General features: G+C 36.8%; 1 protein-coding gene across 2 annotated transcripts in view; it reads left to right on the top strand.

Moving 5' to 3' along the window:
* The window catches only part of CDYL (chromodomain Y like), a 102,882-nt gene that overhangs the window by 51,240 nt on the left and 24,485 nt on the right, over positions 1 to 27,157 (top strand). The window contains exon 1 of one of the 2 annotated variants that reach the window (XM_068670812.1): positions 24,770 to 24,906. The exons of the other annotated variant lie outside the window; for it this stretch is intronic. The gene's annotated coding sequence lies outside the window, so the exon portion shown is untranslated. Of the gene's footprint in view, positions 1 to 24,769; positions 24,907 to 27,157 lie in introns of those variants that run through there. 2 annotated transcript variants of the gene reach the window in all.

Below are 27,157 nucleotides of genomic sequence, written 5' to 3'. Positions count from 1 at the left end.
TTTCACTGAGGTGTTACAGGTCCCTCAACTGTTACCACCTCCTTCAGCTTTTCTGAGGCATTTGTCTGACCATCTAATATTGAAAGCCCTGCTTGGGATAATGGGAATATGAGATTTTTCTTACACTTACATTTTTGCAAGACCTTAAGGCATAGATCAAAAAAGGGGGAACCAAGGAGATAGCCACAATACATGGTAGCACAAAAATATGCAGTGTATTTGTCTTCTATCTGTTTCTGGAGGTATATTAGTTCAAGTACATTATCTTAGGCTTTCCTTCTCTGACCACACTGCCCCCGAGCTGAGGTGTGCAGTTTGCTGTGACACAGAAGCAAATGTCCTAATTTATTATGGTTTTGTGGGTACTTAAGCTTATCTACAACTTTTGGGGAGTAACATCCAAATCGAGCAGTAACTTTCTGATTACAAATGTGGAAGCAAGTTACAAAAGAAGAATATTTTGCAGACCATGGATATATCTGACACTAGGCTCTTTTCCTAGCATTTTAGGATTTCTGTGACCGATATCTTTTTCACAGAAGCCCAGGGTCCAACTCAGCCATTTCACAACATGTGGGTGGACCTCTGCTTAGAGGGAAGCCCAGAGGGGCCACCCCATCTCCTAGAACTAGCCTGACCTTGGAGCTTCCTGCGCTGATACATTCTTCATCTCTTTGTTAAAGTTGCACTTTTTGCTGTTTTTATTTTTAACGTCACACTGCTATTCATTAAAAGGTGGTAAATAGACGCTCCCCTTCCTCCCCTGCACAGGGTTCTGGCGGTTCAGAATCCTGCTACATCCCTTACTCGGGACATTCCTCCTGCCTTGAATAGACACATCATCACATTTTCAGCACTGTCAACACCTCGGTAACCATGCCTCACAAGAACCGATCGCTGTGCAGAAACTTCTTCAAATTTGTACCCTCAACACTAGCTCTACGTATGCACCAGATCTGACATATTAATAATACGGATGATAGATCTGGCATTTGAAGCACTCATTCCAAACATCCCACCTCCTCCACGTACACCTTCTGTTAATTTTAAGAGTTCCAGCTTCCACATGGAGAATGCTGTCAGGAAGACAAAAGCATGTTTTGAAAAATAACTTTGTACTTGAGCTGGTTTAGGAAATTTTTATCAAAACATTTCTGTTGGAAAATCCCAGTTAGTCAAAATAGAAATCATTAATTGGAAGGTGTAATTTTGAAGCATTCTAGAAAAATACAAATTACATTTCAAATATATTTTAGACAACTTTTATGATCATACCTGTTTTCACTGTTGATTTTTTTTAAAAAGCAATTTTGGAAAAAACATTTAAAATTTTAATATGAAAGCAGTGGTCTGAATTTGGGGATTATTGTTATGAATGCTTGTGAAACTCTTCACAATTTAGTCAGTTCTTTGTGTGTTTTTCCCCAGCCTCAATTTCTTATTATTTTTTAATCATAAGAGTACAAACAAGAAAAAAACTTGTATACACAGGAAGATCCCAATTTTATTACTGGAATTACTAGGAAATGTTAGTATTGTTGTCGCACCTAGTTATGCTTTTCACATGACCAACTGCCATGATGTAGTTCTTGTTCCGAAGAACAGTCTCTGAAAAGGAAACCAGCAAATATTTACACAAATATGCAGGGGTGCCAGGGGAATGAAATAACTGTAGTGTTTGCTCTGGGAGTTGGTGGTTTCAGCACACTAAAGTCTAGCTGCTGTCTGAAATATATATTTTAACAAACCAAATTATTGTATTGAATATTTATATTTTAAAGGCTTGGCCTTGAAAACAAAGTCAATGGTGTAGTAAAGTACATGCAAGACTATGAAGGGTGATATATGGAAGAAGTGGGAATTGTTCATTAATGAACATTGCTGTGGCGATCAACAGCTGTTACTAAAAGTTAATTGAAGTAATTCTTAAAGGGATCAGTGAAACAGAAAAACAACACCAAAAAACTGAAATGTTGTGGAAAAACATTTAGTGGTACCTACAAGCAATAAGTATTATTCAAAACTAGGCAAGACAGAAAATGGCCTCCTATTTGACAGTAGGTTTTGATACATTTCAAGTTTTTGATAGCTTCCTTCCTTCATCAAAATTGAATTCAAAAAAATCTTAGACACAATTTTTAGACACAGTACACTCCAGGGAATTTCCGTTGAATAGAGTACACAAGATCTGAAACTCTAAAGACAATCTGTGAGTTACACAAGGCTAGAGAGTTGTCTTGGAGTTTTAGAAAGGACTAAAACACTGGATAGTTAGTTCACCCTCTGTGAAATTTTACCATAAACCAGGCCAATTCCCTTGCTTTGGAAATTGTAACTGCCTTGCTATGTGTTTGTTTTTTTGTTTTGTTTTTTTTTTTCCTCTGGATCACCCTACAGTCACTAAGGTTTTTATTCAGCTAACAATGTCCAATATGTGGATGTAATTGAGAATAAATGCAACACAGAAAGAGATTTTGGACAGAAGAGCATGCAAAACTTAAAGTATAAAATGAGTGCAAAAAGCCTGTCTAGCTGCATATGTTGGTATAATTAGGATAAGGTAGGCTGGTGGCTGGTATGTGGGAAAAGAAGAAATACAAGAAATGCAGTAAATTACTTGCACCACCAGTGTGCACAGTAGCGTTAGCATCTCCCTCCTTGCACATACTAAACCAGATGAATAACTAGCAGGAGCAGTAGGCTGTCTGACAATGCAATGATAGGAGTATATCAGCCTATGAGCAATGAAGGTGTCTGCTGATTTTTCAGTTGGGTGATGGTGCTGTTCTTATCTTGAAACAATAGAATTAGCTCCAAAAGAAAAGCCAGACCTCTTGAAAGATTGATTGAATTCAAGTTCTGTTTATCTGTTCTCTCCCTTCTCCAAGACAATTTATGGGATTAAAACCCACAGATTTGGAAAACCAAAAATCCATTCTTAACAGCATGCAAAATAGCACCCATTTTTTGGTTGTCTTGTTCTCTACAGGAACCAAGCAGGTGTAGAAGCACATATGGAGCTGATTAGAACTAGGGGGAAAGGTGATGTTGAAGTAACACCAAGCTGATCTGAAAGGCGTTCAACCCTCCCTGTTTCTTAGGATGAGGAGATCTCACCCAGTTCCTTTCCACATTTTCCCAGTTACTTTCTCCCCTCTCCCTATATGTGCCTGGGTAGTTGGTATTACATGAGGAGCCTCTTGAGCAGACTGCTGGCAGCAGCACAGCTCATTAGGCCACCCTCAAGTGGCTCAAGAGCATCACAGCTGACAAAGGTGTGTAAGGGGTGAACCAAGGTATTTGTCCTTGTGAACCATGAACGATGCATATAGTACCCTTCCATAAAGCAAAAGAAAGCTCTCATTGCTGTGGGAATCAGAGCAAATGGTACAATTAGAGGAAAGTTGGAGTGATGTATTGCAGTTTTTCAGATTCCTTTTTATCATTCTGGAAAGATAGAAGCTGCTCTGAGTGCTCCTTCTATTTGTTTTTGTTTCGTCTTGGTAGTAAAACATAGTTCCAAAAAAAGACTTGAGACAGGAACTTCCTTTTTCAGTGTGTTTGTAGATTGCACTTGGATGGTGGCATGATCTCTACTGAGTGATCTGGAAAGCAACCAAGTTTTTTATTAGTGGAAACAAAAGCCAATGAAATGGGTTAAAGTCCTATGTAAAGCCTGCCTAACTTCTGAAATTACTAGTTCAACCTCTTTGTTGAATGCAGCAGAGTGTAATTTTATCTTTTCTATTGTGTATGCATTGTGCAAATCACTAATTCAGAGTAAAACAGTTTCCATTTAGTCAACCTTAGAGATACCTTTGTTTTTTTTTCTTCAGAAGTTGCATTTCATTTAGAATCTGCTTTTGAAGAGTTCACATCATTACTTCAATTATGCACTAGACTGCAACATTTTAACCTACTACCAAATTTTCCATCTGTATTACTGCATTTTCAGTTTCTTCAGCTTCTCTACTCAACTAAAATAATATTCCAAATTGTTAATGATTTTTTTGTTTATCTGTTATTTTCTGGTTTAATATAAATGCAAAAGTTTTACATAATATGGTAGACTGGACATATTATGTGTAAAATTGATCTGTTATCCCAAATTGTTCTGTTTTTTTTGTACACCTCTTCCATCACTTGTGCAGTTTCTGTTATGTTGTACAGAATACTGTTACTTTAGGTGGTGCTTCAGGATCGAGAACTTCCTGTGAAAATCTTTTGTCTTGCATCAACATATTAACCATAATGACAAAGTAGGATTTAAGTGCAGGGCTTGCTTGAGGCTTAAGGCTGTTTTTCAGTGAACAGAAGGTATGAATGACCAGTTTCTTGCTTTTTCTGCCTTCTGACCTCTTCCACTTCTTTGAACAGAAATGCCAGTTTTGTCCATTTGAAGACTGATGGTGTCGACTTTTGATACAGCTGAACTGCTATAAAGGGTTTCTCTTGATAAGAGTGGTTCCATTGCTTTCCCTCACTTCCCCAACCCCAGGTTACATTATGGCCTAACTAACTGCTCCTTCAAGGACAAACTGATTTATATCAGCATTTTGGAAGTGACAGCAGGGAAGAGGGTACATCCCTGGAGACAGAGACAGGCAGACACCCACACATGGGGATACAGATGCACATTCTGTCCCTGAAAAACCTTTAATGGGAACTCTGCGTATAATATATATGTGTGTATGTCTTATGTCTTTCTATGTATATGCATATATACATATATATAAAGGGAAATAAATTTCTCAAAAAATGAGCAGTTTGGAAATAAAATCCTCAGCCTCAGTTGACAGAAAAGTTCCTGTTATTTTCACCAAAAGTTATTACATCTACAGGGCCAATGGGAAACGTCATGCTGTTAGCTGTGCTTTTTTTCAAGTGTTCCATCAATTTACACTGACAGAGGGTCTGGGGTCTAAATCTCTCTTGACCACTCAGAAAGGGTAATGATCATTAATGATCAGCCATCACGTCCTCCTACAGTACTTGTATCAATATGAGACAAAAGTAATTTCTGAGGACACATTTGTCATACCTGTTATGGCAATGCTTGAAAAGCTTGGGAAAGATGAAGCAGAGTGAGCAGAGGCTCTGTTTGTAAGGCTCACTTTCAACCTACTTTACTTATGTTGATGCAGAGAAAATGCAGTGAAGATCAGACTTGAATGATAGAACAAAAGTATTGAACTAGATTTGTTTTCTTCTACATTGTCAAAATTAGGCAATGTAAGAACAGCTTTTGATAATACAGCAAAAATGGGAAGTGCAATCAGAAATATTCTTATGGTGTCTTTTGTGGTTTTGTGTCTGACATAGTAACCATCAACTCTTTTTTGTCTCTCGCTGTTTCAACTTTTAAAGAAGTTACATCTCCCATCTTTCTTAAGACTGTGAAGTAGATTGAATATAACTTCCCTGAGGAAACTGCCAATATGAATCTGTGTTCTGTTGACAAGAAGATTATTCTTTTTATGTTGATACAAAGATCCATAAAAGCTGAGCAAAAATAATCTTAGCATGGTTCAGGGAAGATTTGTCTACATCACATTATCTACTTAAAAGGGGAAAGCATGAGCATACAGGTAAATTTTCAGTCAACAAGAAGTCCTTATAGGGAAGCTGTTATAGGTGGGGAAACATAGCATAAAATTATTAAATAAACTATTTCATTTTTTCCATTGATCCTTGTAAAAGATAGCAAATTGTTAGATTAAAGAAAATGCAAAATCAAGACTTTCTTTCTTTTAGTGTTTTTTGTTTTGTTGGTTGGTTGGTTGATTTGCTTTACTTTTTTTTTGTTGTTGGTGGTGGTGGTTTTGTTATCTGCTTGATTAACATCTGGTAACAGCCTTGCATTTTACGGTTATTGCAAATATACTTTGTTGTTTTTTAAGTGAGACCTAATGAAATAGCCAGATCCTATATTGTCTTGGGATGCCTCTATATAAGTTGCTTTACTCAAACTGGTTTAATCATGATCCAAAACTACTGCCACTGTTATTTATAACAACAAAGTAGTATTCTCTTAAATAAGAGAAAATAAATTCAGAAGCTGTACATTTGTGAAACTGTATGCAGTTTTCAAATCAAACATAAAAATGTCTAAATTATCTGCTGTACTTGCAATTTATACTGTAAACATATTAAAGAACACACACTAAAATGCATTAGGCCACAAGTTATTAAACAGTTAATTCTCTAGTAATTGTTTCCTTAATTTTTCAGTATTAGATTGCATAAAAATAATGTGTTGTTTTAAGAAGTATTTTTAATTTAAAATGATTTAAAGTTTGTTATATTTTAAATGCCTTTAAGAAACAAAGACAAGTATAAACACTTTTGCTTTCAACTAGAATATTCTATGTTTGAACATATTTGAAAACTGGAACGTTCTAAGATTTAACTTGAAAAAAAAGAGAAAGAGTATTAGTCTATTGTATTAAGAGTTCTCTGAAAGTCTCTGTGAAACAGGGGATGAAGAAGTACAGATTGTAATTTATCTTCTTTGAAAGTATTCCTTGAAAGAGGCAACTAAAGAAAGTAAGTAGTTATGCTTCAAAAGGCTGCTAAGAAACTGTTACTAACAGGAAGATGGAAAGCAGAGGAGACTTAATAGCTCATTTTAGTTGTGTCAGAAGCTTAGCAGTGGGATGTCATAAGAAGGCTCCATAATAGGATCTGTGCTTATTTATATTTATTAGAGATCTTAAAAAAATGTAGTGGTCAGCAAAGGTGCAAAAACTTGCAGAGAAACACATAGTTATTAAGATACAAGAAAATAGAAACTTCAGAGGGACGTATTTACAGCTGGAACATTAGCAATGTGATGAACAGCAGGGAGATAACTGGTACCAATCATTTTCCTTGTTGGCTCCTAAATAGAGTTTATAGCCTGAGTACAGATAAGAATGTCTAAACGCTGCGGGGGACAACTCCAAGAAGGCTTGGATTAATATTGGGCTAAAGAAGCTCTCAAGGTTTCTCATACATTTGTCATTACTCTTCAGTCAAGCTTGGTGTGTAACAAATCTGTGAATGATACGTATTGGCTGATATAGTGGCTTCCGTGCATTAATTGCTGTATTGTTTTTAAGATGGACTTGGATGAGGGAGAGGGAGTTGAAAAACTGTCTAGCTGTCTTCTCAGGCTAGTTCCACGTAAGAGGTTTCAAAGTGGATTTGCAAAGTATATACAGTTGGAGAATCTAGGACAAGCCGTTGGTGAAAGCTTGGTACAACAGGAACAAAGAGCATATTAATATGCATCTGAAGGGAATACTGAAAATGTTGCATCTAATTATTTTAGAGAAGAATTAAATTAGAGATGTGATGAAATAATTACTGATGTAGTTGGAAATTTCTGCTCAGGAATGAATGACTAAGACATGGGGATATCTAAAGAAATTGAAAGGTGTAAAGTTCAAAATAGAAGGATAATATGTTTTGATAAAGTTTCCATTTAGATAAGAGCAACAGGAATAAGCTCTGTTTACAGGAAAGGTATTATGTTAGAGAGAATGTAAGTCCTCTTGCCGTAAAAGGAAGGAAATTTTCTGTGACATACCTGAAAGTTGTAATAGAGGGATTTTTATACTTCATTCTACATTGCTAGCCATTAGTAATTACAAAATAATTAACTCAACTTTTATTTATGAAATTACTTTTGTACTGTACAAACATTTAGAGATTCTATTCGTTTTCCTCTTAAAATATTAGGAGAGGTTCCTACGGTGCTATGGTTAGCGGTGCTAACCCCGTGGAATTCAGAGCTAGGTGTTTGTATGTCCACAGGTAGCAATGTGGACTACTTTCTTGGTTATCCTTTTCTCATTTCTATTCCAGGTTTGTCTCTCTTCTATGTCAACAAGCACATCCACATCCCGAACCATTTTGCACGTCAAATCAGTAGCTAGTAGCTGGAGAATGTCCTATTGTTATTACTGGGGGTTAGCGTGCAGATTTTAAGAGTACTTCTGGAAGCGTTTAGGTTCTGTGGATTCCCAGGGAACTTTTAGCAATTGTGCTTGAGTGGCAAATAAATAATATACATTTAAGTCGTAAGATGCAGTTTAGTTTGTGGGGTTTTGTTTGTTTTTTTTTTGGAGGGTTGTTTGGCTGGTTGGTTGGTTTTGGAAGTCGGAAGTTGAAAGCATCATCCGTCATATCTGTTGTAAATTGAAAGCCTTGTCTTGTTTCTAACAAATTCCAGAGGACAAGCTGTGAACTGGGACACTGCCCTTTCTCTACTCCAGATCCACATCCTTTCCATCCTTTAAAGGATTCCATCGTTTAAAAAGTTCCATCCATATTCATATTCATACATTAAAAAATGCTTAGAAAACTGTATAAAACAATTATCTTGAAAAAATAACCCAACCACAAAATGTAGATGTTTCAGTAAACAATACAGATTTTCATTCATCCTTTTTGGTTTTGGGACAGTCATCTCAAAAAACCCTCAAGTGTAAACAGATTTGTTTTGTTGTGTTCCCCCCTCATCCCTTGGTTTTCTGGACAGATTTCAATGTCAGTGGGCACTTTTTAGAAATACGGGAATGAGTTGAAACCAACTATAAATGCAAAGCTAATTCTTATTTTACGAGACATTAAATTGTATTGACATGGATAATTTAAAATTAATTTTCAGCATAAGGAAAGGATATCCTGATAGGGTTTCTCTTAAAGTTGATGATTGTGTAAAGATGTATATGTGGCAGTGCAAAGATAGGTTTTACTTCTTACAAGAGTACAAGTAGGAAAAAATAATGGGTATTTCAAACAAAGTACTGTGTGTTTTGTGATTTTTTGTTTTGTTTTGTTTTCATTTCTGAATACAAAGGATGACTGATTATCCTATGTTCTTTAGTTTAGAGAATCATCTATTTTTACTTTGTGTGCATGTGTAGGCAATTAGCTTGAAAACCTGTTTTAAATATTTAAAAGTTTATACAAAACACAAGTTACATCTTTGATTAGCAATATTGAAAGATAGTGAGTTCTTTTGTTTTCTTCTTTCTTTGCTTTGTACATTGACAATGCTTTATGTTCTGTCAGCTTTAGTGGTTCCTATATAGTAAGTTAAGTCAAGGGGAGTGTGTGTTGTTTTCTGTTATTTTTTTTTTTCTTTTTTGTTGAAATGACCTTTGTAATGACGAACAATGGAACAGCAAAAATAAAACAAAAATATTTTTTAAAGAGTGAAAAGATAAATTTAGACATATTGCTTATCTCACGTCCTAGTAGGAAGTGGGAAGTTTTCCATTAAATATCTATCTATATATATACACATATATATGCTTATAAACAAATGAAATATAGTTCTTATAATTGAATATGATATATTTGCAGAATCTTTTTTGTTTGCTTTTTAAAGACAGAGAATTCCTATTAAAAAAATTTGGATTTAGTCCCTGTTTGTTTATATTTCTTTGCTTCCCATTTTTGAATTCCTGCTATGAAGTCTGATATTGAATTAATTTATATATTTATTTAGGTTGTGGCAGGTGAAATTTAGGCTCCAATGAAATTGATGGATCCCTCTAGTTTCTTTACAGTTAAAGTGTAATATTTGTTCAGTGCCTATCTGAAGAAGCTATTACTATACTATTGTGTATTACAAATTACAGACCCAGTAGGGTAATGTAATACAAATAGGCCGTGTGCATCCATATGTTCGGGTTAAAGGCACGGAGGGGAAATACTAGATAAAATTTCTTTCCTGATAAACCTGTATAAAAGTCATTTAGTCAGTCTGTAGTTGACCTGGCGTTAGTATCTCTATACAGTTTGTATAATTTTGTCTTAATAGTTCAGTATTTAGCGAGCACAAGGAAAAGCTATGCTTTCCTTGTAAGTTCCTTCAACAACTTACTAAGACTTGATGATCAAATTCTCAGATGTTTCATGTGTGGTGGTGGTTTAGGGGGGAGAGATACTTAAATATTCACCTGTGTTCCTGTTATGAGTATTGCATATAGTTCTTTGGATGAGCCTTAAACACACCAAAAAGAAAAATCCATTATAGTAAGTCATTTTTAAGTAATTTTAATTATACTTAGACTACTTATTTTTCTCTCTACAACACTTTTCCGGTTGTATGCACTAATTGGTTTCTCTGACTTCTCACTGAGACATGCTATAATCCCAGCACATTTGCTCACACAATTTACCTGCTATTCCCAGGAAGGAGGGACCTGCACAGGGGCTGGTTTGGCAGCACTGTTTTGGGGTCAGAAGGCTGTTGAAGTCTTTGGATGAAAACTTAGGTACTCCAGCATCCCTGGGAATCCTCAGAAGTCAAGGAGGATTTGTGTTTGTTGTACAAGGATACTTACGCAATCATTGTATGTTTTGACAGTGCTTGTTTATAAGTCAGTACCTTTCGTGGCATGTGTCCAGTATTCACAGATACTTCTTCGAGCCTGCAGAATTGTGTTACTGCTTTACTTAGAAGGAGTAAGAACTTTTTGTAGGGGCTGAGGTTAGGTTGGTAAATTGGTTTGGTGTTTTTACATTTAGATTTTGCAGAAAACTGCAGAAATTGCTATGAGAGCCTAGAAGTGCTTTGCCCAGTGCTTGTTGTGCCTCAAATCAGTCTTGTTTACCTCAGTCAGACACAGTGAAATGGCTGTTCTGATCAAGTGAACAAATTAAATACCATACTGTTGCAATGATAAAGGTTTCAATGCTCAGGTATTTAGTGAATTTGTGTAAAATGAGTTCATATATTCAAAAAATATGGTGTAATAAGATGACAAATTAAGAAGAAAACTATACAATTGAAATTTTGTTCACCTTTTATCTGTCTTCATGGAAAGCAACTTTTATCTAGGGTCAGGTAGTGTAAAGCCCATCAAAGGAAGTGATGAAAATGGGAGTACATTTTATTTCTCTCTTAATAGTGGAGCAAAGCCTTCCTTCAATTCTGAATTTTCATAATAACAGAGAATTGTAAGCAGTTTGTACAGGGATCCCAACTGTCTTTTGTTCTCAGTGAGCAACTAAAAGACTAAAGCCAAAATGTGACTATTTTGATTTCAATATTTTTCAGTTGTAGGAGATGAGGTGTTTTTTGTTTGTTTGTTTGTTTGTTTGTTTGTTTTTAAATACAGCACTGAAAAGGACAGCATCATTATTCCAGTTGCCTGAAATAGTTTTCTCATTTATTACATTCTTATATGTGCTACCAAGTTGCTTAGTTTGTTGTGTCCGTTTTTTCCCCCTAGAAACAATAACAGGTTAATCTCTGAAAAGCTAGGAAAGGTCTGACCAGGCAGGTAAGTTGGTTTTACTACTAACCTCCAAGGAGGAGCCCCAGACCCCAAACTCTTCATTTTCTTTTGATCATTTTGTTATTATTTTAATTCAGAGTTCCTTTTTTGGGAAAAAAAGGTAGGAGAGGTGCAAAGATGTCTGAATAGCTCTTGCTTACCAGTTAGTCTTCTTGGTTTTCCCTAGTGCAAAGCTGCTAGGTGGCTGGACTTCTAGCTGGCTTGTTACTTGTGGGAGAGCCAGACCAAGGGGGAAGATTTAGGCTTGGCAGCTGCCTTCTATGGAGTTATTAGAATTTAGGATTCTGAGTCATCACCTCAGCTATACATTCCCAAAAGGAGAAAGAGAACATGAAATCAGACTGTCTGGCAGTGCTTGGAAATAGTCTGAGCATCTACTTGAACAGGAAAAATTAAACAGGAAAAATCTACACAATTATGAAAAACTGAAGCATCATTTTTGATCAGCAGCCTCCAATGCTATTTGCATACCTGTTAAGGCTTTTCAGCATTCCTGATGTTGCATAGAGAGGAAAAATAATTATGCAGGCTAATCTTGTCAAAGGCACTTTGAGTCAGGCAAAATCAGCTAAATAATAATGGTCTCAGACTCTTTTAAAAATAAGAGTTACACATTTTAACAAAATCAAAGTTTTACTTTCTTTTCAAAGCGTGTTTAGGCATGGCTCCTAGTGTATGTACTGCATTGTACTGTTGTGTGGTAGATGAACCTTGGTGTATCAACACACACAATATATTATGATTCTTCCCTGTTAAAAGGAAACGTATTTTTCTATTAAAGGTGGCACTCAGCAGTGTAAGAGGTGCAGAGTAGGAAGGATATAGAGAGGGGAATATTTGATAATATTTAGCTTCCTTTTAAATTATGTCTTTTCTGTATGTAGTGATGATTTCCTTTGACATGATCGCCTTCTATAAGTCTTGGTCATGGTTGCTTAGACTTCACAGTGAATAGAGATTAATTGTCATGACTCAAGAGGAATTGCATAAAACACAATATGGAAGCTATCTGCAATAGCATACAGAATCATACAATTCAGTGATTGCATGACAGTATTGCTAATATGATAGGATGTTTTGCTTCCATTTCTATTTGTATAAATACAAAAAGTTGTGTTAGACACTTTTGACTAACCATAGGTCATGGTTGTTCATCAGATGTGCTCATCAGCACAGAGACTACCATTGCTGATTGTTCTTTTTTTCTTCTACAGTTGGAATTCTTTATTTTTTTTTTAAATATAACATCTAAGTCAAAACACTCTGAGGTTGTCTAGTCTGCGCTCCAGTGTATTACAAGTCATTACATTTCAACTCTTATTGCTATATCCTGAGTTAGTTTGAGTTAGCCTAGGGTATTACCAGACTCTGGAGACTAAATTTTTGTTTGTCATTTAATGCTGAATAGCAGGGAGTTGATTAGAAAAAATATGCTCAGATGAAAATACTTGTTTTGTGTGTCATGTTCTGCATAACATCTTGAGAAGATGCCATCTGCTTCTGAATAAATAAATAAACGGGATTCCTATTAAAAGAGCTTGCTTGCAGAAAAGCAGCTTATGTTTCAGCCATGTACACATAGCCTAGCCCTGGTAGTGTGCCCTCTAAACACTTCCTTCTGGCAACCTCCGCTCTTTTCACCAAGATCCATGCAGATTGTTCTGCCTCCCTGAATGTCTGAGTATGCTGACAATGTAAAAATGTGCAGGCTGCTTATTAAAATGGCTGTTGAGGTCATGCTGTTAAAGAGCTGTGTTTCACTGTTCGCAATTTCTACCTTCAGTGTCCTTTTCAACTGAGGAAGAGAATAGAGGTGGGCTCAGATGATCCCCTGCTAAACTTCTGCAGCAAAATCTGTGGACTTTCTGCTGCACGTAAAAGTTGATTTGGCATAAGCAGCTTTATGAGTACTAGAGATGTATAGAGTTGTTTTTTTTTGTTGTTGTTGTTTTGTTTTGTTTTGTTTAGTTTTTAAAATACATGAAAAATGGTTGGGGGTGTTTTGTTTTCTTGTGGTATTTTTGTGTTTTGGTTTGGTTTTGCTGCAATTGCCTATGCGTATATGCAGAGACATTTTTAAATTTTACATGTGTCAAGCTAGACTGTAGCCTGGAACAACTCTCGTAGGAGCTCCAGGCCAGGGAGATGCAGTGTGAATAGATTTAAAGATAGAAGAAATCACAAACATATGCTGCATTTTTGCTTGCATCAACTAGGCTCTGGAAATTCTGCAAAACTAAAGAAAATATTTTAGGCTTCAAATTAATGGAAGCTGGTTTAAGGAATATCCTCAACTTCCCTATGCTGAATGTTCGCAACAATGGGAAAGGCCCTGACAAAAAGAATGGACTTTTCTTTAAAAAGCAGGTTATTTTTCCTGTTACTGAAGTGTCTTCCCTAAGTTCATTCTGTCTGTTGAATGCAGCTTCTTCAAAATCTTCTGTTTACATGAGAGGAAGAAGAAATCCAGCCGCAGGTTCCTGTTAGGCGACCCAGCTATGCTTTTCCCTTCATTTAGCACTACAGTTAAACATTAAGTAGAAGTGCTTCTGAGCCAGTTTGAACAATGGCTTTTTTTCCTTCTACCTGTTCCACTTTGTGGTTTTGGCTGCTTATTTCTGTCCATATTCTTAATTCATGCGAGCTCCTTAAAGGGAACAAGGAGGGGCTGGGCATAGGAGGGGCTGTAAACTGGCTCTACTGTTTACAGAGGCATAACCTCAATGTTTTTTGAAAAGTCTTTTCTTTTGTTCTTTCTCCACTAAAAACATCTGGTAAAGTGGTGGAGAGTGGTAAAAAAAAGCTGGTTTCTTTGTTGGGCAAAGGCCCTTACACTTTGTACCTTTACAAAGACCATAGATGCAGAGATAATGCTGGGGTCTGCTAATTAATAATCCCTTAGATGCTTCTTCTAACTCCTGCACAGGATACTGATCTGCTCCCTCTTTCATAGAAGCATGTAGTAACACCAAGCAGTATCTTCAAATGCAGGCAGTATGTAATCCATGAACATAATAACCTTTGAACAGAGTTTTACACCAGTGGAAAGAATGTTTCATATCTTAACGAAGCTAAGACAGTCTTTTCAATAACGATTTCCCCATGCCATCCACACTCTTCTCATTGGCAGCTTTATCTCTGTGGGTGAAGGGAATGGAAGTAACTGATGTGAAACTTTGCTTCAGCCAATAATTTTATAATTCAGATGCAGCAAAATATGGGTCACTGGTAAATAAGATGTTCTGGAACTACCTGATGAGGAAATAAGTCTTTTGATGCATTAGACTAATGTGATAGCAGGTCACAGAAAGAAGCTAAGCAAATTTTAAAAGGCAGTATTCAATGGACAAATATGTCCCTGTTTTTTACTCAGCTCTGTAATAGGATTAATACTCAAGATCGAGCAGATAGGAAGAAGAAGAAAAAAAAAAGTAATCCAGTCTTCTGCTCGAAGTTCTATATTTTGTTTTGCTTCTAAGCAAACACTCAGACACCCTCTTAAAGGTTGCTCAGGGCTTGTTTAGAGTATCTCTGAGGCATGCTTGTTCCCAATCTTGACAACCTGATTATGACCTGTTCTTTTTAACCTAACATCTAATCAGAATTTCCCTGGTTACAACTTGTTTCCATTGCCCCTCATCCTCTAATGTGCACCTCCAAGACGAATGTGGTTCATCTTCTGTACAGCCATGTGTTAGGTAGTTAGACATGAGTAAGGTCATCAGCCCTCATTCAGTGCTTCTTTCCAATGTGTCATGCCATCCCACAAAGACCACAGGAACCAGCATCTGAATGGTTTCTGCTTTTGCTTGTTCACCTTTGGCTTCCAAAGTCTGATTTGGGTCGGGGAGAAGAGGTGATTTCTTAGATCTGAGAATCTCCCATCTGCTTCATCAAACTGTCAAATTAAGCTTGTAAACTGTGTTCAGATCTTGGTTTTATTCAATATTGGTCACTGTTTGAGTCATTTGATTATTTCGACACGTAGCCTTGCAGTCTTTGCTACAAATTTGGAGAATTTGAGAGATCAATAGAGCTCCTCAAGTGGATACTGTTACCAGATGTGAATTCGATGGCATGTGTTAGAGAGTCAGTTTGAATCTCTCGCAAAGTTAAGGTCCCCACTGGCTCTGTCTTTAGTGGTATGGATTTCCACCAACAGCTTCAAACTAGCAAGACGGTATGTGTTTATAGTAAGCCTGTTAGTCAAGCGCTTTTTTCTCCATTTAGCAATACCTAGCATCTCAGGCCTTAGAGCTGTGTAGAACAATGTGTCACTGAGGCAATAAATTTTGGCCTTTGCTCACGTTACAATAGCACTGAAACCAGGACTATGCATGTGGAGAGTAGATTATTTTAAATCTCATGGGTGTTATTAGAACTGCAGGTTGGACTAAAGGAGATGTTGATCAATTTCGTCTATTGTTGAACTGAGGCAGAATAGAGCATGTGTTTGTTTTCTCCAGCAGGAATTGTATAATCTGTTATTAAAATATTTCCACAATGGGGATTAAACCATCTCTACTTCAGCTTTTATACTGCTTTTATTAGAAAAACCCTTTTCCATTGCTTTCCCCAATAATTTTTAATTGCTTCAGGTTAAACCAATACCATTCAGTAGCATTTCTTCCAATGAACAATTCATATTTGAATTTCACCTGCTGTAGAACAGCTGTCAGAGCTCTATAGGTACTTCTTTCTACCAGACTAAAAATACACCATTTCTTACCGTTGTTGGTCAACTGTGGACTGTCAAAGGGATTTCTCTTCAGCTATGGTGCCCAAAACTGGATTGTTTCAGCACATACTGACACTGGCACTTGACAGAAAGTATTCTCTCTTTGCACATGTAAAGTTTCCTTACCACAATGCCTCAGAATTGAGCTTTGCCCTTCTTTTTACATCTCACTGTTAACTGGTATACACTTTATAATTGATTATAACCCAATAAGCTTCTCTGTATTCTGTTGCTTAGTCTGTAAAACCACATTTTTTTTAATGCATGTTCTATTTTTCTTTCTAATAAAGTTTTTTTTTTTCTTTTTAAGCTGTCTTCCAGACTCAGCATAATATTTTAGAAGCTTGATTTTTCACTTCTGAAACCTTGCAATCCTTTCAGTTTGATGTAATCTGTGGATTTCATAAGTTCACTTTCTCTTACATTATCCAAGTCTTGAATAAAAAAATATTGATTAAAGTTGGGCCTAAGGTAGACCTTTGTACTTGAGAAGTATCTTTAGTTTGATAGTGTATACATAATAATGTTTCCACATTTATTTTTTCAACCATTCATTTACCTTGCTTCTCTTACTCCCTTATTGTTATTACCCTTAGACAATTTCTTATCATGTCATACCACAAAAACCAAAAGCATCTACTCCATTTTTTTTCTTTTATTTATTTTTTCCCATATCACTATGTCATTTACCTGATTTCAGAGAACCTGTAGAGGTTGGCTGTGGGTGTGGGGTGGTTGTTTTTTTGTTTGTGATCGTGGTGGATTTTGTTGGTTTTTGGGAAGTTGAGGGGGAAGAGTGTTATTTCAGAACTAGGTGGTAGGGAACAAAAGCAAAAATTTTACCAAACAAATGACAGCAATGGTCTAAATATGTTTACAGGTGGAAATGTATTTCTTAGCTACTTTTTTTCTTTTTTTCAGCAGCCCACCTCACCTGTGCTTATAACCACTGCCCCAGTAATCCTAATGATGTCAGTAGCGTACCCTTTTTCCATTTGTCTAGTCCAGCAGCTGTGACTACCTTCAGAGATGTCTTAACATTGTTCTGCTGCCACTCAAACTTCAGGGTGCTACTGTCACCCATTTGACTTTCTAGGTTGCGCAGACCTCCTAGTTTTTTCTTTATGAAGCTAAAAAGGAGTTAAAGTAGGTCACACAGTTCACAGTGAACTGTTTGCATCTACTGCACCAATACACTTGGCTTGTATTTTCTACTATAGGAAGAAAATGCATTTCTTCCTCCCCCCAAGATTGCTAGATTGTGTTTTTGTTTTTTTTTCTTTATAGCTAGCACCAGTACGGCCTGCTGTTTCACTGACTCAGTGCAGCACTGGGCAATGCTCACTGTCCTACCTTCTGTGGCAAGGAGTAGTGCTCTTGGGCTCAAGTTGTGGCCCCTTCTCTAAGGGGAGATCTTTGCATGTCCAGTGAGTGGGCTGTGTTTGTTGGCAGCCCCTGAACTGCTACACGTAAGGCTTGTCCATCGTGCTATCAAGCATTAACCTCGGCTGCTGTAATTTATGACTGCCTTGTATATTCATTGGCTTTTATAGATCAAAGAGTGTGCTGCTCCTGAATCAGTTACAAATCTGAAATGTTTTGCCTATCAGATTTTAAAGATCACTCAGGAGATTATCAGCCTGAGTATATTTGTAGATGTTGTCTTTAGAACATATTGCTCAGTCAGTCAGATCAGATGATGTTTGCATATATTTGTAACACGCAGCAAATACCCTTCTTCCTCTTTTTTTTTTTTTTTTTTTTTTTCTCCACACCTTTTACTTTATTTTATTTTGGTTTAGTTTGGTTTACTTTATTTTATTTTTGGAGTAGTGGACTTTATTGGTTTGATTTCCTTTTGGTAACATTAACCACATGTTTTGACCAAGGAGCTGTGTAATTATAGTTATTTTTAGTATTGATTTTGGAGGAGTGATTTGCAGTGCATCTCTTCCATGGGAATAATTTCCAGTGTTTATAGTGCACTGGCTCTTCCATTGCACAGTGACTTGCATTTTTGATAGTTGACACTGCTGAATCAGCTGCACTTTTTGTTTCAATTTAGCTGCAGACTTTCAAAAAGGTTATGCACAACTTGTTTGAATATAGAGAGAGAGATATAATGCTTGGTCCTGCTCAGATTTCTTTATTTTCCCATATATTTCCCACTCTTTAGGCTGTGACTTTGTAAGTAAAAATGAGCAGTCTCTTATGTATTGTATTTCTTTCAGGTGGTGATCACTCTCCTTTTTTAAAAAAAAAAAATAGTGCCAGAGTTATTTAGTCTCCTTTCTCTGTGAAGGTAAATGATTTATAAATCACTTAGACTCAAGTACATGAATCAGTAGCCTCATTACTGGGCTTCAGCTCATTTAAATTAAGGGTTGTGATTCAGAGGTTAGGGGAAAGTACTCATCTCAAAATATCCTATAAATCTACATAATACTAGAATAGGTACTGAATGGATGACTTTCAGCATTTATTTCATTTTACCACTCTTGAAATAAAACAAGAAAGTCAGCATCCAGTTCCGTATTATTTGATAACTGTACAGAACCACGGAAATTTTTATGCTCAAACAAAATACCTGTTCAGAATTTAAAAAATAAATAAATAAAAGCATAATGGGCAAAATCATTAATTATAAATAGGCAGAGCTTCAGTTAATTGAATTTCTGCTAAGAACTTTTCCTGTCGGTGCTCTGGCTTCCTGTTGCAGACTTAAAGAAACAACATGGGTATCCTAAAAAACCCCCTGGTCTTTCTGTCCTACAGACAGACATGCTTTTCACTTTAAGATTGTTACAAGGATTTTTGCATGACTGTTTAGTGCCATAATCAGTGGAGCATTGCATTGAGACTTTCTTAAAAACCTTTGACTCTTCCTGGTTATATTACATATCATAGAAAGTGGCAAATCTAGCCAGTGCTGGTTTTTGTTTGCAAGGTAAATGTGACCTCAAACTTTCAAAGAACTGACTTCATAGGGTCACCACTCAGAAGGATTAAAATATCTTGTGGTGAAATTCAGTGGCAAATTGTATGTGTTTAAGAAAAATAATCAGTAATTCTTGCCTTATAAGTTTTATTTTCCACCATTCCACATTTTCTCAGGTACCTCCACTGGTTTGAGACAGCAGCCTGTATTTGGTCTCATTCTGAGAGCCAAGAGTCATAAAAACTACCAATGGTCTCAAGAAAGGCAGTTGTTATGGTAAATACAGACATTTCTGGGAAAGGGTGAAGAATACAAATAAAGACCAAAGGATTTCAAATGTTTGTGCAACAGTTGGACAGTTTGGTAAATAAAAATTCACGTCTCCAAATTTAAATACAGTCTGCAGCTTATAGGTTATAACAGAATGTTTATAATGATCTATGTGGTTCTGTAAGAGGTGACATTTCGCCAGAAAAGGCGAATTACCTTCAAGAGCAATATACCTTTCTTGGGATGGTGGTTTCTGTAGTCTGGAAAGTTCAGAATTTAGAGTGATGGGTTTGATATCAGTGAGTGACAGGAAAGGTTTCTTTACTCACTCTGCAGGTAGGAAAATTGTCTTAGTTTACAGGCTGACCAGAACTACTAAATTTAGGGCTTTTTGTGGTTGCATAAAACTGCAGTTTTGCTCTTCCTTTTGCCAGTGGCAAATCATTTCTTCTATGTGAAGACCGTAGCAGGATGGCTTCCTTCTAGTACACCTGTGAGGGAAGATGCATAATATAATTCTTAAATGATATTTTTCTTGGGGAAAGTCTTTGTGTATTTGACAGTGTAATTTGCAGGGATGTGCACAGAGCACTAAAAGTGTGATTCAGATGATGCAGAAAATGAATTTCAGTGTGTTTAACATTAAGTATGTGTTAGTGTTAATAGTCCCTTAAAACTCCCAACACTGATACCCAATTCTGTAATCCCACCTGTGTTTCAGAGACTTTTTTAAATTCATGGATCAACATAGCAGATGTGGTGCATATCCAAACTAGCTTGGACTTTGTGGTCTATAAGTAATAAATAATAATGGGGGGGGGGGGGGGGGGGCAGGGAGAGAAGAGAAGTTACTACATATGAGTTGGTTAAAATCCTCTTCGAGCCACATTCTTTGGTTATAGTTAGCGTAATAGGCTTTTGCACACAAAATGTACTGGTCAGGCTCTAGGATCAGGTTTTTTTCATTTTTGTTTAAGTTATGGAGAATTCAAATTTCATTGCCTGATTCTGATGCTTTGAATTAATAACATGATTAAATCTAAGAGGTAATAATCTCCATATCTCTACCTTCTATTTAAGACTGTACAGAATTTGATAGTTTTTTTATTTTAATGTTTGCATGTTATTAAAGCTCAGGATAATAAGATCCCCTGAGATGGCATCTGTAAGTACATGGAAAATCCCTGCTTCCCTACTATTCTGCTGTCTGGTTATGCCAGAGAACCAGGCTGTCAATATGAAATCATTAAGATAATTCTTTAGGCTGGTAGGAAGCACTGCAAAAGTATCAGGTTAATCTAAATCCTTAAATTTTACAAAGACTGTTATGTTTGGTGAAGAGCAATTTAATTCCTGAGCATTAAGTGTTCTTGCTGTCTCTTCTATTTCTTTTAGTCTTCTCATGGTAATGATGTGTGGCCTACAAGATGTAGAGTGTTTCAAAAGGGAAAAAAGAGGTTCTAACTGTTATTGTCGGGGAAAGATTTCAACTCATGCATCTCATCAATGCTTTCTCATGACATCTGAAAAGACATTTTGGACCTAGTTTCAGCATGTAAATAAATAATACAGATTGGTCCAGCTGAGAACTAAAGCTGTATTGTTTGCATTAAAGAACGCAACTTAGTAATTTTCTGGTAATGTGCAATAATACATAACTAATTGTACCAATCCCAAGGTTTATTTTTTTGACTTAAAATAAGGAAAACAAAGGGCATAGCACCCTTTCACTATTTACAGGGGGTTTGCTCATTTCCAGTATGAGCACTCATTAAAGTCACTGGCAGGTGTTAGATTTTCTCATAATTAAAGTGAAGTTGGTGTAATTCTGTTAGTTATTTGCTTTATAATCATTTGGATTGTTTACCATATTAGCTCTCTTTGCATGAAAGAACTAATACGTCTTTGAAGCTACTTTGTGCTTTAATAAGAAACTGCATTTCACTTTTGAAGAAATGTGGGTATGTTTTAGGAACTTTATTTTTTTTCTTCTAAAGTCAGTATATTCTTTTACAGTTGAGGCTGGTACTGTGATACTCTCATATGCTATTGCTGCTCAGACGAAAAAGCCCTTATCTGATAGCTCAACACTAAGTTCAGATATATACATTTTATATCTCCGTATGTTATCTTCATTTTTTTCTGTCCTTTTGGTTTAGTTTTTCAATATAATCTCTGTTTTTCACTACTAATAGACCTCTCAGGTTTTTGTTTGCTTCTTTTTTGTTCTCACTGTGTAACAGTTTTTCAGTTGCTGTGAGGTGAAAAGGTACAAGCAGCAGCAGCAGGGTAGAAATGAAACCTGCAGAAAGCATGTTGCTCTTTTTTGTTTCTAGCTTACTTGAAATGATTTAAACAACAAGAATCTGTAAAACAACAAGGAACATTTAATGAATGCCACAGGTTTCAGTGCATAAAAAAATCAGTGAAGTATCTCTTGTTTTGGAAGTTCATTCCCTAAATCTACCTAAGTTTCCTGAACAGAAGATACTTGGGCTTTATCTGATGATTGCTGTTCTACGGCCCCCTTTATTTGCCAGTTAATTTTAGTGCAAAGTCCTACAAATGTATCCTTACTTTAATTCTTTGGTCTTCAGTCTTTAAAATGTTTAGATTTCTCTAGGATGTCAGTATTTGTGGTTGCTTTGGAGATTATATTTGTTTTTACCTCTTTGTTGCAAATGTTCTTAGATTTTAACTTGTGAAACAGGTTAACAGCTAAAAGACAAATAGTTTAAATTATAGAGGTGATTTATTTTCTTTATGTCTCTCTCTCAAAACATTGTACAGTTTTATAAACCAGAGGAATTCCATAGACAAACATTCTGGTTGACCAAATCTATTTGCCTGAAATATCCACAGTTTTGTGGATTAATTTTATTCCAGTTATTACAAGCACTGCAGAGGTAATAGTTCATCTGTTATTCTCCACTGCTGTTAGGAGTGTCATAATGGTGATGATGCCTTAACATTCATGTTCTTGGTCTCTCATCTCCACTGGTTAGGTTTGGCTAGCATGTTCCTAGTCATGCTGTACTTTTTTGCTCTAAAGCTCATGTTTGTGTTTATGTACTGCTCTTAAATGTTCTTTTTGAAATTATTTTGTTTATTGATTGATGCTAGGTGAAACTTCAGCACTTGGAACTTGCAATAAGGACATGGATAATTGATCTGATGCCTGATTTTCATAATCTCTCAGGTGTGGTCTAAATGCACATATTCAGAGAAATGTCCATGTGCTTCTGATTGTTTACACAAAATTATATTTCACTTGCTGTTTTATAGCAATACTTACTAATATGTACTTTGCCATATTTTGTAAGAGAAAATAGGTCTTAATGTGGTCACACTGTTAAATATTAACCAAGAAGTGTGTCTTTGCCAAGTGATAACAAAAGCATTTTTTGAAATATAGGTTAGAGATAAAATAAAATAAGCCAATGTTAGATTATTTTAATGAAGTTTAATGCTAAAATCCACATGGTTAAAGAACCAATTACGCTGGTAAAAAATGACAAAAAAAAAGTTGATTTTCTTGAATCATAAATGCAGCTCTGCTAAGCAGATGAGAAGGAAGAACTTACAGTGCTGATTGACCTCTTTTACTATGACAGACAAAGGAACATCCTTTACAGGAAGAAAATTAGTTATAAAAAAAAAAAAAAAGTTTAGAGTTTTTAGTGTGTGTATATATTCACACAGACTAAATTTCAGTGGAAAGACATATTTAATGGATAAATTCCATTGAAAATGTTACATGGTGTATGTCATATTTGTGGGGGTTGTCATTACTTTAAGGCATTTTACTTGCACATTTTAAGCTTTGGGACAGTGATGAAACTTTGGCTTGCGCTTTTAGCCTCTTGGGAGAAGGAGGAGCAAAAGCTTTGACATCTTCACCTGTTATGGAAGTTTAAGCATAGTGTCTTCATCAAGAATAAGAAATTTGATCTGCAGAGGAAAAAGTTAATAGCAGAAAGTTTTGTAGTGAATATTGGGAGTGAATACATGAGAGGGAATTATACGAAAGAAATGTATGGGATGTCTATAATTCTCTTAAGACATGAGTGCAATAGGTTGCTCAGAGGTTTGCTTCCCAAATATCTCAACAGTGGAAGTAGGGGAGCAATCATCTGCCACTTACACAAACCTTTGTGCAATGATTTCTAATTTAACAGAGCTTTGCTCTTTGTGCCAGAGATGTGCCTTTTGCTAACTTAAGACTTTTGTTTTTTTTTTGGGGGGAGGGGACATGTTTATGAGAGGAGTATTTTTGTAACTTGCTCCGTTTGTGCTGGGAGGGTGTGAGGGCTGTGCCTGCAGAAGAGGGCTGTGCCTGAGCAGGCCAGGTGGGGAAGGGGCTGCTCGCCAGATCACAACCAGCTGTGGCTGTGTCTGCTGGAACTCTTTCCTCCCTCCCTTCCCTCTTGACAAATTTCATCAGCCTTTGCTATCTTTCTGCAGCTAACACTTTGCTTCACTGTGAGGGGATGACTCTCTGCTCTTGCCATGTCCTTTCCACATCTGCGTGGCAGGGAGCCTGCCTTCTGCTGGACAGCCCTAGGGCAGTGGCTGGCCCAAAGTACAGCCGGTATGGAGGTCCCTACTGCAACTCATTCAGTTCCTGAATTCTGGTTTGGCTTGCAAGGACCTTTCCCTGGCAAAGCATTGCTCAGTTTATTGCACTGCAGAAGGTCATCCCAGGGAATGAGTCGTACAGTAGGCCATAAACTCCCTTGGGCAATCCAAAAGGTATTGCACAAAATATATCCAATAATAGCACCCATATTTAATTTAGATAGTATTTTGGTTTGTGTTGAAACCAAGGAGATTAGCAGTTTCCCCTGATGAATGAGTGGTCATGCTCCTTACCCTTGGAGGAAAGGGAATTGTCAGTTCTAATCTGATCATTTAGAAGTTTCCTCTTACCACAGGCTATTTCTCTCATCATTATTTTGTGACTTTTATAAGGTTATCGTTTATTGTAACCAGTCACAGAGTCTAGTCTACTGTATTTAGAAGTATTTTACAAATAACACATAAAATGAGAGCAATTTTCACCTCAGTGAGGTCACTGCAGAAATGGTGGGTTCAGAGTGGAGAATGCAATCCGTAGGGACATTCTTACAAAAACCTTACGTAGCATAAGACTCCAAATTTTGTGGCAGAGGTACAGATACATAATAGATCTGTGGTTGTGGCTTTGCAGACAAATACTCGTGGCATGTCCACAGGAGAGGATTTTGTTCCCCAGGGTTCATTCAAGGACAGGCAGAGAGTTTCCCATCCAGCCTGAAAGCAGCAGTTAGCTGAGAATCCAATTGTTTGAGGGTTTGCTAATCCGCATGTGATACCATTCCAGCTTGTTGAAAAGTAACTGCCTTGTAGGTCAAGACAAAAAGGCGGAGTCTCTAGATAATGTGGTCATGTATGCATCACAGGAAGTAGGGCTGGAAGAGACCTTTGTCATCTAAATCTATCTTCCCCCTGGACTGCTCTACAGATGCTGTTATTGATTTAATCAAATGGCAAACACATGCAGGAGAATGGGCACTTGGAAACAGCTGTGGCTCTGTGGTTAAAGAATGGACCAGCAAGAGGCCAGTAGCTTTTATCTCACTAAGCATAGATGAAAGGAAGGAGCAAGGAACTATGAAATGGAGGTAAGTTCTCTCTGAGGCTCATCTGGTGGAGCAAAAGGTGTTTTAGGTAGTGCTATAAATCAGAATGCCGCTTGCTTTTGTAGATGTGCTTAAGACATCAGAAGTTGTGACAGAGCTAGCTAGTCAAGGGTGCAGGGAAACAGTTTTAGTGAGGGAAATTTTCAGTGAAAATGATGTTTAGTGAAAATAATCTGTCTCTGGAGACACATTGCTTTTTGTGGAACTGTGTTTGCTTGCGATGACTGCAAATGGGACGGGAGGGGATTGGTTTTGCTTTGAATTTTTGTTTGAATTTGTTGTTAAAGTCTTTAGTTGCATCAGAATAGTAAAAAACACTTCTCAGACCTCTGATAATGTAGAATTGGGACACAGGGCAGTGCTCATATGTTATTTAATGTGGTTATACACTCACTATTTTGCATATGGGTATAGGCTATTTGTCTGGCTGTGTAATGTGCCTGCACAGGGAAGCCAGCACCATCTTGCTTGTGATCCTTTGTGAGACAAAGTCTCTGGGTTTTTTAGTAGTATCCTGACTGAGGGGACTGTGGACCTGAGGCTTGGGGTGGACTGGTTGTTCTCTGGTGCTTTTGGAAGGAAAGTAACTGTGAGAAGTTGATATTTCCAATTGTCTTCTGACCACTGAGATGTAATATTTTTAAGCTGCCAGAACAGTGCAATCACTGTCAGACCCTATTGGAAGAGTGACCTTGAAACAGTCTGAATTCAAGCTATTGGTTTCTCTTCACCATGTAAAGGAAACATCCTTCTAATCTTAGAATTTAAGGTTAAATCACTTCTGGCTTTCAGCTATACATATGTGGGACTGAAGTTATGATTAATTTTATATCAGTCTTGAGGATATAGCATTGGGTTTATTCTGCTTTACTTTTAGCATCCCTGAAGGAGAATTCACTGAGCTAGATGCTGTATTAGTGTCTGCAAGCTCTGTTATGTTTCTTATTTTTCTTTCCTACACTCAACATGAATAATATGCATTCAGGATCATAGATCAAAAGAAATAAATACTAACTATTCATAGTAATAAGTGCTATAATTATTTTAATCTTGAATGGATAGGCAACATTTTTTTTAACAATAGAGATTGTAGTAAAAGCGAGTTTAGAAAAAAAAGAAAAAATCCTATTTGCAAATGAGTTTGATATATTAAATACACATCTGACTTTGTTTAGAAGCAACATTTTTATTTTAGTTCAGAGCAGTTTAAAGAATGTTATGTAGAAGGAGTAAATCTGAAAACAAAAGAAGAATCTGTTTAGTCTTTTTTGTTGTGTCTCCATTTCACTCTCTTGAGCCAAAATCCACTCCTGCTCTTGATTGCTTCCTGTTTAATGGTGGTCATCACATTTATTTTCCATTAAATCAGGATGAAGATTATATGTTACAGGGTATGCCTATAAACCAGACAAAAAGGAAGGAGAAAGGTGTTTTTTTAATTGTTTTGTTGTTGTTGTTCAGACAAAAAGAAAGGGAAAAGGGTTGCTTGCTTCCTGTCTGCACAGAGTGTGAGGCACAGCAAAAGACTTCTCTTAGGAATGAGGGGCTCTGGGAAAACCAGCGTGGCACTGTGCGAGTCTCTTTGAAACCAGGACCGTGTCACGGGCTGGTAATGATGGGCAGCATGTCAGGGCGCGTAGAAGGAATATCTTCTGACATGAAGACTGCAATTTACTGCAGCTGTTAGTTTAGGGGAAAAAAAATAATCCAGTTTTCCCAGCATCTTTAGAGGCTCTGTCAGTTCCACTGTTTTCTGCATCCTCTGAAGTCAGCAACTAAACAATCCCAAACTGGCTTTTTGAGTATGTTAATATAATTCTCAGAGATGTCAGACCATTCTCTTTACAACCCATTCCAAAGTAATTATATGATTAAGTAATAGGAATATTTTCCTAACGATAAGCTGCTGAAATGAAACAGTTCAGGACCTTCTACCCTTCATCTAAATTCAGCTGTGCTTAGAGGAGCATTTGGAGAGTCTGCTTTATGAAGCCACTTTGAGCGTTTGTCTCCTTTCCTCTTTCATCCAATTCGCTCTAGAATTTATTATTGGCAAAACTCATGCTGTAGAGACAGTCCTGGACCTAGTAGGCAATGAAATCCATGTTTGTGAAGAGGAAGCGATGAATGGTCATGCTTCTCTGACTGTCCCGGTTTGTGCTTTACTCCACTGCAGATTGTGGCGATCTCAGCAGATGCATGGCTTTACCTCCGATCTCATCATTAGCTCGTG

The sequence above is a fragment of the Anas acuta genome, chromosome 2 (genome assembly GCF_963932015.1).
Source record: "Anas acuta chromosome 2, bAnaAcu1.1, whole genome shotgun sequence".
Taxonomy (NCBI): Eukaryota; Metazoa; Chordata; class Aves; order Anseriformes; family Anatidae; genus Anas; species Anas acuta.
This window is presented reverse-complemented; position numbering and strand designations above follow the sequence as displayed.